We start from the raw sequence: 12,840 nt of genomic DNA on the forward strand, positions 1-12,840 counted from the left end.
ACCCCTTCAAACTAAAATACACTGAATCCTCCATTGCAGGAAACACTTCCTTTAAAGGGAGCAAGTCATGCCATTTATCCAGATTTTCTCAGTCATGGTGTAAATATGTGGATTTCGTGCAACTGAGATAACTCGTTGTCTACAGCAAAGAAAGCATCTTCTCCATAACTCTTCTGAAATTCTCAGCCCACGTCGTAGGTTTTCTCAGATGGTAGTGGCACCAGTTGGTCTCCTGAGACCGGGAAAGCACCGCTTCTGAGTCTTAGCACAATTGGAGAACTGTCACTTGTAATTACTTCATGTTTCTATTTCAAGGACTGTTGACTGATGTTTTGTAAAAATCACTTTGTTTCTTCCATATATAGCTGAGGAGTCTTAGAACTAACATGCAGTAGTGCTTCCTGGTAGAACAGGAAAGATTTTCCAGATGTGGCAGAAGAGCGGACCATTTAGTGAGTTAGGGTGGGATGTGGCCCAGTGACCCTGCAATTCTGTGCTCAGTGTCCACCAGGTGGTGAACCAGTGTGTGGAGATCTGGCCGAACAGGAGAATGCTTGGGACTGTTGGACCTTAAAAAAGTGGATCTCTGAATATCTGTTGATAAGATGATGACTGTATTTCCACTAGATTTGTATAAATTATAGATTACTACTTATGTCTGTCCTTAAAACCCTATTCCCTAGAATCACCCAGCACTAAACTAAGGTGATCCTAGCTTTCTAGCACTATTGTACATCTAAGACAACTGGGGTAGAGTGACCAGGAAGGCTTAGGAACAGACCCCAAGTCCTGCCATTTCTCAGCTGTGCAGTCTTAGGCACACTGGTCTACCTTCTCTGAGCTTTAGTTTGCTCACCTGTGGAAAGGAGACAAAGTCCACCTCACAAGGTGTTGTGACAGGCCACGTAAGGGTGTTTTGTAGAAAAGATGGAAAAGATGAGTTAAATCCTTTGGAAGTGTGTGTTTGATCATCTCCCCTGAGTGTGGTCCCAAGGCACAAAGCCAGAAGCCACAAACTTTCCTTCTAGATTGCCTGAATATGGTTAGGTTTGACATGGTATTCATTGCATGCAACTCATTCAAGGCAACAGTTTCCAAGGTGAACTAGAAAATCCGTAGGTATTATGCTGCTGCTGCTAAGTCACTTCAGTCGTGTCTAACCCTGCATGACCCCATTGATGGCAGCCCACCAGGCTCCCCCGTCCACAGGATTCTCCAGGCAAGAATACTGGAGTGGGTTGCCATTTCCTTCTCCGAGTAGGTATTGTACTAAGAGATAAAAGGTGTTACATGACCAAATATGTTTGTGATATCCTAGGTTTATTTTGTAAGTTGAATAGATTTAACTCATATATCCTGATACATATAGTGAGCCTCCAGGAGAAGGGTATAAAAACTGAAGTTTCTTAAAATTATACATCACAGAATTCTTTCCTTCTTATCCAATTTCCTTTCCCCTACCCCACTGAGCATATCACGGAACTAGTGTAACCCAAAGCATATTCTGAAAAATGCTGATGCAGAGAATTCTAAAGAAACTTGTTGTTTAGTCACTAAGTTGTGTTTGACTCTCATGTGACTTCATGGATTTCAACCCACCATACTCCTCTGTCCAGGGGATTTTCCAGGCAAGAATACTGGAGTGGATTGCCATTTCCTTCTCCAGGGGATATTCCCAACCCAGAGATTGAACCTCAGTGTCCTGCATTGGCAAGCAGATTTTTCACCACTGAACCACCTGGGAAGCCCTTAAAGAAACTACTCTTAGCTTTTTACACCTGTGTTAAAAGAAAGGCATGGTGTCAGAGAGTGGTAGAGTTTATTCTAAAAAAACACTATATGACCACATAGCTGAGGGACAGTGCCACCTTATTCATGAAGCTGCTCTGAATTCCCCAGCTAGAAGTTGTCTTTTCTTCTCCCAACCTCTTATCACACTTTAACTGTGCCTCTCTTGTGCATTTATAATCTTCTACCTCACTTAAAAGCTAATTATGTACATGGTATAACTCCCCTGCTGGTGAAGAGACTCCTTTTGTGGAGGGCTTCTTAAAGCCTCACAATGCCTGTGCTTTGTGAGTGCTTAGAGAGTGTGCCTGTGCTAGACGCTCAGATGACTGACTCAGATGATGAAAGTTTCTCATATTTCCTTAAGACTATCAATTTCCTGTTTTTATTATTATTTAGTTATTGGGCTTCACAGGTGACACTAGTCATAAAGAACCCGCCTGCCAATGCATGAGACAAAGGAGACCCAGGTTCAATCCCTGGGTTGGAAAGATCCCCTGGAGGAAGGCATGGCAACCCATTCCAGTAGTCTTGCCTGGAGAATCCCATGGACAGAGGAGAATATGGGCCTACAGTCCATAGGGTCTCAAAGAGTCAGATATGAGTGAAAGGAGTTAGCACACATGCATTACTTATTTATTATTCATTAGCCAATATTTGTTAAACATCTACTATGTGCTAAGCACTTGGCATTGATTATTTCTTTTAATATTCACAACAAAACTGAGGTAGATGCCTTTTCCCCTCAGTTTACAAATAAAGGAACTGAAGTTTTAAGAAATGCTAAACAACTTGCCCAGCATCAGAACCAGTATTCTAAACTATGGGTTGTCTCTTGCCCAAGCCTGTGCTTCAGATCACTAAGCATGACCCTCTCAGGGGCTGATGAATAGATAAACACTCACAATCCAGAAAAGCAGCCTCAGTGGTACCTTTGTGCTTCTCTGTTCTCTATACGTCCCTCTGTGGAGATTGTGGTGGAGGTTTAGTCACTAAGTTGTGTCCGACTCTTGCAACCCCATGGACTATAATAGCCCACCAGGCTTCTCTGTCCATGGGGTTTTCCAGGCAAGCATGGAAAACCTAGAAATCATGGAAATCCCCTAGAGGGGATTGCCATTTCCTTCTCCAGGGGGTCTTCCTGACCCAGGAATTGAACCTGGGTCTCCTGCATTGCAGGCAGATTCTTTGCTGACTGAGCTATGAAGGAAGCCCATGGAGATAATCACCCTTATAAATGAAAGACTTGTAAGCCACCAGGCAATTGCCTTTCCTTCCACACTTGGAGTGTGGAAGGCTCTCCTTGGCCTGCTCTGTCTGATGTTGCTTTCACCAGATTTGCCCTGCCATGACTGTAAACCCTTGTGAAGTTGTGGGTTAATTGCCAATGTAGGCTGTGTTCAGAAGTCCCTCCAGAGATTACAGTCTCAGAACTGGGAAAGGTTGTCTCTTTGATCTCCACTTGCCCAGCTGCTAATGGGGTTAGGAGGATGGCAACAACATATGCCATTCCAGATTCTTCTCATTTACAAAGTCTTGATGTTGTTCACACCCCATGATATTCAGCCTTTTGCCACCTGTGGAGTCAGGCAGCCAAACCAACCAGTATTTATTGTGTACATGCCACATGTAGGGACAGGGTGGCCTTTTGAACTCATTCGTACCCTTTTGATTCCTCTTCCTATTTTCCTTTTTCCAGGGGCATACAGTGTGGCAAAGATTAGAACAGGAGATTTGCGTTCTCACTCTAGGTCAGATACTATTCCATGCACGCTGTGGGCCAGCCAGTTGGCCCCTCTGGCTCCCAGTCTCCTCAGCTAAAAGCAGGAGAGTGCACTGTGACGCTCCCTGTTCTCTCCTTTCTGGCCTGACTTTCTCAGAGTGCCTGCAGCTCTCCAAGGGAAGAGTTTATCTGCAATCTGGATGGGGATAAGGACTCTTATATGCATGTGGAATAGTCCAGAACCGCTACAATACTGCTGATATGTTTATTACTATGTCATCCCTGAGAAATTCAGAAAACGCAGTTCTGGGTGAGTGAATACAATAAACACAGAAATCCACGTTGGAATGAGGTTTACACCCTGTAGACTTCCATTTCCAGGAGGTGAAACATACCAAATCTGTATGTAGAGCTGCTCTAAGAGTGCTGGCCCTCACCTGACTGGGTCAGGGTAGGGAGCAGGTCTCAGGCTTCTGTCTATGGTAAGTGACAAAGTCTTTGACCTACATATGATATGGCCAGGAAATCAACAAAGTCTTTCCTGAGACTCATTCCTAAGGTATAATTACCTCCAAAGAAGGTGATTTATGGGTCATTTTCCATTTTCTAATAGCTTTAAAAGTTATGCAAGTAAACACATTTTCCTTTTTTAAAAAAATTAACAATGTCTTTGATGTTTTGAACCAATAGAACTTTTTTTATTCTAGAACATCATTCATTGAACAAAGCAAACATCCCCTCCCTAATGGAACTTACATTCTAGGTGACCATTGATGACAACTAGGTTAAGAAAGAAAACAAAACAGCATTTGCCCGTCTAAGAACAAAGGATGAAAAATGAAGCAACTGCGATTAAGGGCCCTCTTACCCTATGCAGCTGGAATTGGCAGCTGATTAGGTAATTTTTAAAAAAGACCATGGAAATGGTTATGGTAACATGATATAGATATGCCTTAAATATTTTACTTTAATTTAAAAAATATAAATGCATATTAATTCACCTTTTAAAAATGTGAGACCAAAGCATTTCTTAGAGTTGCTGATTGGAGATTTTAATGACCAGTCTTTGAGAAACCAGGCTGAAAAGACATCATCCATGATTTCGTTTCAGTTTTCTTAAAGTAGAATGAGATCTCGAAGGCACTTAGGAACCAATCCAAGTACAGAAGATTCCAGTCTTTTGTGTTGACCCACCCACACCTAACCCTACAGCAGGTTGATTTTGTTTTAGCCACTTTTTCCCCTAGCCTTCTAAATCATGCAGCTGAGAGCATTTTTTTTTCACACCCACATTTCATCAGTGTATATAATATGCAACCAAATTGCATAATTACACTAACAAGCATAACTGGCAGAAACACTAACAAGTGTAATTGGCAGACCCTAAAATCTCACTCCACAACTGGTAGAAGCAGAAGCACAGAGCTGTGCCACGTGTGTGCTGTCGTGTCCGACTCATTGTGACCCTGTGGACTATAGCCCACCAGACTTCTCTGGCTATGGAATTTTCCAGGCAAGAATACTGGAGTGGGTTGCCATTTCTTTCTCCAGGAAATCTTCCTGACCAGAAATCGAACCCGTGTCTCCTGTGTCTCCTGCATTGCAGGCGATTTCTTTACCCATTGAGCTACTGGGGAAGCCCAAAGCACAGAGGCATAACAGCAATTAGGCGATTAGCTTGTAGTGGGGAATGGCTACCCACTCCCTTATTCTTGCCTGGTGAGAATTCCATGGACAGAGGAGCCAGGTGGGCTACAGTCCATGGAGTTGCAAAGAGTCGGACATGACTGAGCGACTAACAGTTTCACTTTTTTTCATCATCTTGAGCATCAGTCAGTATATTAACAGAAAGGAAGGAGAGCATTTCTTAATATGGCAAGTCAGTTACTTGGCAATCATTTACCAGAACTCCTACTGTACTTCTAAATATAGCCATAAGCACCCATTATTTGCATGACCTAGAAGAGTGTTTCTCAGCCTAAGTGCTATGGAACCCAGATGATTTTATTGGGGTCACTCAGGGGTCATTATAAAGAGTTGGCAGCAGGTCTGAATCTCCCCAGCTTTCTTCAGCTGTAGGAGCTGCGCTTTTATCTAAGTTATACATCTGACTGCTGCATCTAATTCCATTTTTAAAGAAAAGACTTAGGGAATGATTGTATCTCTAAATAAGGGCCACTGGGATGCTTTTAGGGAGAAAATTTTAGAGTTTTAGCAACCTGGCACACATTGCTGTAGAGAGAGGACACCTGATAACATTTTAAAGTTCTTTTTAAAAAAGAGATGATTTTAAATGCTTGCTTTCCACCTGGTTTCTTTCTATTACATGTTTCTGATTAGGCACTATATCCATTTCCTAGAACTGCCATAAGAAAGCACAACAAACAAGGTGGCTTGAAACAGTGGAAATTGACTGTCTCACAGTTCTGGACCCTGGAAGTCCAAAAGCAAGGTGTCAGCAGGCCCACGCTCCTCCTGGAACCAGTACGGGAATCCTTCCTTTGCTCTTTCTAGCCTCTGGTGGTTTGCTGGTGTCCTTGGAGTCCCTGGCTTGCAGCTGCGTGATCTCAATCTCTACCCTCATCATCGTATGACATTTTCCTGTGTGTCTGTGTCTTCACATTGCTACTTACTCACAAGAAAACCAATTATACTGAACTAGGGGTCCGCCCTACTCTGTGTGACCTCATCTTATCTAATTACGTCTGTAATGACCCTCTTTCCACATAGGGCCACATTCTGAGGTACTGGCATCAGGATTTTGGTTTATATTTGGGGGGAACACAATTCAATCCATAATATTTTTCTCCCTGTCCTCAGCACCCTCAATTCCTAGATACCAGTAGTGAACAAAACAAAGCCTCTCAACATTTATAAGGCCACTGATGTCCCTGTGCTTGAATAAAACCAAAATAAGTCTTCTGGGAGAATCCCTTAATCTAGGTAAGGCAGTGCAGCCAGGAAAGACACTACAGCAAAAAGAACTAGCATGTTTTAAATGCAAACCCTGCACTTAGTCTTACACTAAGCACAGGACATCTCATTTTTATTTACTTCTGCCAAATTCTTATAGGTATTTATTATTTTATATATTTTAATTTTCAAGTAACAGAAAATTTGCAGTTATTAATTATCTTTAACAAGAAGAAAATGTATTGGCTCACATAATTGAAAGCTAGAAATGGAGACTGAATTCAGAGCTGACTCAGTCCAGGGTGGCTGCAGCTCTGGATTCCCTGGACTCCAGTTTTGCGATTCCCCGGGTTCTGCCCGTATCTGTGTGGCAGCTTTAGTGCTGGACATTGCACACCACAACATCCCTTGAGACATGGGTCATTTTAGAATATGATACCAGAAGGAGTGAGAATATTTGTGGAAGCACCCAGCCAAAGCTCTGCTTGTCTCCTTGGCTAGAATTTGAATACACACCTGTTCCAAACCAAATAGTGTTAAAAAGCGTGGGGAGGAGCTCAGACCAATCAGACTGGCACCTGCAGTCAGGGTGACTGGGTTAGCGTTAACGTTAACTCAGGCTCAAGGACTGCCCAGAGGATAGGTGGATATCTGAATAAAATGAGGCTTCTCTTAGGAAGGAAAAGGGGGCAATGACTATATAAGTTACCACTAACGTCCACCTCAGCAAGACAGGTGTACAGATAAAATAACAGAGATTTAGAGAGGTTAATTACTTCTTTCCAAAATGACATAGCCTGTGAGTGTTAGACTAATGTTCAACACCAAATGTCTCTGGCTTTCTCATGTAGCAGGTACCACTTCCCTTACTGGAGTGGCTGAGCTCTTTGTGTGCTTTTTGGACTAGTTACGTAGTCTCAGCTTCTTAGAAACTTGTCTCCACACCCTTGATTGTGCACCTTCTTCTAAGGGTGCCAAGAGCCTCACGTGATGTGCTTCTGTGAATGAATAAGGCTGTTGAGGTGTTGAGTGTCGAGAGAAAATTCTAGGAGGCCTTGGGCTAGGAGAATGGATTCCCCACCTGAATGAAAAAGTGAAAGTGCAAGTCACTCAGTCGTGTCCAACTCTTTGCGACCCCATGGACTTAACAGTCCATGGAATTCTCCAGGCCAGAATACTGGGTATTCAGAGTACTGGGTAGCCTTTCCCTTCTCCAGGGGATTTTCCCAACCCAGGAATCGAACCCAGGTCTCTTGCATTGCAGGTAGATTCTTTACCAGCTGAGGCACAAGGGAAGCCCAAGAATACTCGAGTGGGTAGCCTATCCCTTCTCCAGGGGATCTTCCCAACTCAGGAATCGAACCATGGTCTCCTGCATTGCAGGTAGAGTCTTTACCAGCTGAGCTATTAGGGAATCCCCTCACCTGAATGCTGCTGCTGCTAAGTCGCTTCAGTCGTGTCCGACTCTGTGAGACCCTATAGACGGCAGACCACCAGGCTCCCCCATCCCTGGGATTCTCCAGGCAAGAACACTGGAGTGGGTTGCCATTTCCTTCTCCAATGCATGAAAGTGAAAAGTGAAAGTGAAGTCGCTCAGTCGTGTCTGACTCTTAGCGACCCCGTGGACTGCAGCCTACCAGGCTCCTCCGCCCAGGGGATTTTCCAGGCAAAAGTACTGGAGTGGGTTGCCATTGCCTTCTCCCCTCACCTGAATAGACAGCCTTAATAAAACCACTGGATTGTTGGCTTCCTTTTTGTGCTTTAATGCACTCTGAGCAAGATAGCAGGTAGGCTGACTCCCCAAGTAAGAATGGAGATGGTGGAGTTGTACCTTCCAACTTTGCAGTCAGACCAGTTAGGTATCAGATTCTTTTTTGGGAGAGACAAGGTAATACCTTTATAACCTCTCAAGAGACAACTTGCAGTGAGGGAGACTGTGGTGGTGTCTATTAGTTGAGCAGAAACAATTAATGTCCAAGATGGAAGAACTGAAACTTTCCTGCATGCCCAGCATCTCACTCAAGTGATGGGAAATGAGGAGTGAGTTTCCTCAGGCTCAGACCTTGGGGACAGCCTGGGTATTTGTCTCTAACCCTTAGTTGAACTACTTCTGTGAATTTCCTTTAGCATTTCTCTGGCCCTTGGCTATTTTAAGTATTTTTTCTAGCGATACCAGTGGAGCATTACAAAATCCGAAAGTTTTTCAAGGACATTTCCTCTTGTGAGCATCTGTATTGTCAAGGAAAAAAATTGTTTTGCCCATTATTAACCTTCATGCTAATTGTTTCTTTTTTCATCTCCTAATCATCAAAAGCACATGTTTTCATTTCCATTTCAATCATTTCAATTACTTGCATCCAAAGCAGAAATAATCCCAAATGTTATTAACGTTTATAATGCCCCAAAGTAAACAGCTCTTAGCCTTACCAAGTCATGCCTGAAGGTTCTCTTTTCCCTTGGAAGGCACTCCCAGCAGGTTTGGCTTCACAGGTGTGTTTAGGGAGTAGAAAATAGTGCAAGTGCTGTAAAGCTCGTGCCCTTCTCTTCCTGCAGAGTTTCCAAAGCAAGGGCAGATGTTGTCCACTCCTCAGACCTCTCTGGCTCCCGAGCCAATTGGGAAAGTATTTCATTGTCTTTGATCCCGCTGTCCCCGGGTGGTGAAGAGCTGACTTAAATGTGCACATAATAAACCTGGTTTACAGGATGCCAGGAATATGACTTGTCACCTGAAAGTGAAAGTGAAAGTGAAATCGCTCAGTCTTGTCCGACTCTTTGCGACCCAGTGGACTATATAGCCTACCAGGCTCCTCCATCCATAGGATTCTCCAGGCAAGAATACTGGAGTGGGTTGCCATTTCCTTCTCCAGGATCTTCACAACCCAGGGATCGAACCCAGGTCTCCTACATTGGAGGCAGAAGCTTTAACCTCTTAGTCACCTGAGTTGTCCCCAGTTCTCTACATCTTTGCTCCTTGTCATATTGTCCCAATCTCTATGAGACCTTACTTTCTCTTCCTGTTGCTGCAAATATCCTCTAAGAGTAAGACCTGTTCTCAACGCTTGACTTCACTCCCATGGGGCTCTCTCCAGTAACGAATGTACCAGGAAAGCTGAATTAGCAAATTTCAAACATTTCCACAGTCAAAACTTTTCTAATAAAGAAAGAGAGAGAGAGAGAGAAATAAAGAAGGAGGGGAGGAGGTAGATGTCTAAGGGAAAACTTTTAAAAGCAGAGCTATTTTCACTTAAATAATGCCCTAACCCCTGGTTCTCTGAGGTGAATCCCTCCATCTCTCTTGAACCCAGTGTAAAAATCACAGACCTGAAACCATGAGCCCTCTGGTGTGGCTGGGACTCAGCTGCCCCTGCCTCCCTACATTCTGTTCTCCAGCCCCTGCCTTCCCTGCCTAGTAGTTAGACTCCAAACTCCCCAGGTTGTACATGTGTCTGGAAGGTTCCTATGGAATTGCCCTTATTCTCACAGAGGTGGAGCCCTTGAGCGCATGTGAGTGTTAGCCTCATCTATTGCCTCATTCTGGAGCTGTCTCCTTCCAAGGGCTTGTATTGGTCATGCACCTCTCAGTGTAGCTTGCTGGAGCACAGAAGTATTTCCCAGGGAGCTTTCAAGGTATGTGTGGATAGACAAGCATGGGTCACTGTTGTTCCTACAATTGTGATTTCAACTAACTTCTCACCTTAGAGGATTGGTGGGAGCTACAGTTCATCCTCTCACATCCAAGTTCCAAGAGAAAAGCATAGACTTAGAGTCCATCCTGTTCTTAAAGGAGAAAGTGACCTGGTCTTCCTGGAAGAAAGTGAGTAGTCATTCCTATCTGGGGTGTCTTGAGCCAAGCAGATTAGTGTCCTTGCAAATATCACAGTTTCAGTCTGTTCCCAGAAAATTTTCGCTATGGAAAGTCTGTGACATTGTAAATAGTTATATCTAAGCGAGCTTGGAGTACAGACATTCCCAGCCTGCCACCTGAACTTGTAAAGTCTTCTTCAAGCAGAGTGAGTGGCATAAAAGGTCCTTTTCAGGCCCACACACTCTTTGAGACCAGGGTTGTGCTGCATGCTCCGTTGCTTCAGTCGTGTCTGACTCCTTGCCACCCCATGGACTGTAGCCGGCCAGGCTCCTCTGTCCATGGAATTCTCCAGGCAAGTATACTGGAGTGAGTTGACATGCCCTCCCCAGGGGGATCTTCCTGACCCAGGGATCAAACCCGCATCTCCCCCTGCATTTCGGGAGGATTCTTTATCACGGGGCCCCCAGGGAAGCCCGTCCCCTTCCATACATGAACCTGAAAGTGACAAAAGGGTATTAGGCACATTTCTCTCTTTAAGCACTTTTTACCCAATCCTTGAACTGATGTTCATTTGTCTCCCCATTAACCAGAGATCTCCTTGAGGAAGGAAAGAAGGAAACTGATACTGACTATGAAGGATGTTGAGCCAGGAACTGTATGGGAGCCCTCTCTTGTGTGTGGACAGGGACCATGTTTTATTAAACTGGGTCTAAATAACGCCTTGCCTGCCTCTTAACTTACCCACAAAAATGTTTTATGAATGAATGAATAAGTTTTACCCTCTAAAGAGCAGGTCATGTTACATCTCAGCATGTGTTTACCACCTGGGCCTGTACAGCTTTTTGTGTTTAGTATCTGGTTACCTGAAATAATACCTTATATCATACAGAACTTTCTGATTTTTATGCATATCTTTAAAGAGAGCCACAAACACACAAAAGTTCCTAGCATATAATATTAGACCAGTTACTAATTGATACATACAGATGGTCATTAAATGAATTCTGTAAAATAGGTAATAGCATCCTCCTTTTTCAGGGAGGCTATTGTATGTGTGCCCAAGGTCCCAGCTCACATTTTGGATTTGTGTTCAGGTTACATATGCGGAGGATCTGCTATGAGCTGGATGTGCCATTAGGTGCTGTCCATGTGTTTATAATTTACTCCTGCAACAACTCTACAGAGTCTTTATTAGTGTTGTGATTAACTGGGGCCTTAGGAAGATAAATAGGTCTTATTTAAGGTCACGAGTTCATACTAACAGGCCCATCTCAAATGGTGCTTCTTACAGCTCACACAGCTAGTACTAGTCCTAGGACATGGACTCTTTGGGATGAATCCCCCAAAGCTGCCTTACCTGTTCTAAAGAAAGCATTTTTCTTTTCAAACGTACATCTGTCTTTCTCACTGTAAAATGATTCTCACTAGAGTGATGGTGGCCAGAGATTCCACATTATTCAAACTCAATGTTAAGAATAAAGGCATAAACTATCAAATTGATGTTAATGAACCAAGTGCTCTTGGAAAACCAGAAACTCATTTTCATTCTAACCCTTTCCACTGATTAATAATATTATGGAGAAGGAAGCAGAGAGAAAGAAACTGAAAGTGCCCATACACTCATCTCACAGGTGAGCCTGTTTGGAAGTGTCCACTGAATTTGTCTGCATGCCCTCCTTGTGCAGAAGAAAGGAAGCATGCCCTTCCCACCGTGGAGAACAAGCTTGGTTTTTTTTGCCACTTGCCTGATTGGAAAGCAGCAGAAATGACAAATATGATGTGATTTGGATGATGGACTTTTCTCAGTGAAAGTTTATTTTAAAAAATCAGTGAGATGTGTCTAAAAACACAGCATTAAAATGTGATGTACCTGAGCATATTCTGTAGAAGATGATTTTACCCTGTTTTAGTGGACATTTCAATTAGGGCTTACTTTTATGGGGAACAGTGCTGTGGAACACAGGAGGAAGTAACGAAGCTCGGCATGTGGCTTGGGAGGCTTCCTGCTAAATGCAACTCAGCAAATTAAAAGCATAAGTAATTTTAATGACAGCATAAGAGAAACAAACCTTCAAAGGTTAGGAAATTTAAAATAGCTTTAACTTGAGGGAATTGCAGGGAGGTAGGCTTTTAACTCTTTTCATCTTAAAAAGGCACATCCTAAAATATGCCAAGTATAGGCATGTGGAATAAAATTCACTGAATTTGGAAGCAAAATATAGTTTTTTAATTTCATGACATTGACCTGCTATTGATATTGTTAACAAAATTGCCTTGGGCCCCAAATAGCCCTCTTACAATTTCTAGACACATCTGGGGCCATGACTTCTCCCTGGTCAATGTCAGCTAGCCCATGAGCTGGGAAATCACATATACTATGGTACTTAGTTCAATTGCAAGAGAAACAGAGTGAGAGGGAGTAAGCTCATGGCTGCTCAGTGACTAGATGTGCTTCCTACCACTTTTCACTGTGGGTTGACCAGTTCTTTTCACAGCACGATGCTACCTAATGAGCAACAGAATCCCCAAACATCATTTAGGCCCTTGTGGAGGTGTATTATTTCATTAGGCCACTCGGATCTCATTGAGCAACAGGCTATTCATTTTCTCA

The 12,840-nt window shown here is 43.3% G+C and overlaps 1 protein-coding gene and 1 long non-coding RNA gene across 9 annotated transcripts in view; both read left to right on the plus strand.

Moving 5' to 3' along the window:
* The window catches only part of LOC132345101 (uncharacterized), a 46,844-nt gene extending 40,662 nt beyond the window's left edge, over window positions 1–6,182 (plus strand). Inside the window, exons 1-2 of the long non-coding RNA XR_009494232.1 lie at window positions 1–4,409; window positions 5,872–6,182. The exon at window positions 1–4,409 is cut by the window's left edge and continues 40,662 nt beyond it. This is a non-coding gene — a long non-coding RNA (uncharacterized lncRNA). The remainder of the gene's footprint in view (window positions 4,410–5,871) is intronic.
* Window positions 1–12,840, plus strand: part of ELMO1 (engulfment and cell motility 1) — a 582,500-nt gene that overhangs the window by 483,163 nt on the left and 86,497 nt on the right. The gene's annotated exons all lie outside the window — the stretch shown is intronic.

This window comes from Bos taurus, chromosome 4 (assembly GCF_002263795.3).
Source record: "Bos taurus isolate L1 Dominette 01449 registration number 42190680 breed Hereford chromosome 4, ARS-UCD2.0, whole genome shotgun sequence".
Taxonomy (NCBI): Eukaryota; Metazoa; Chordata; class Mammalia; order Artiodactyla; family Bovidae; genus Bos; species Bos taurus.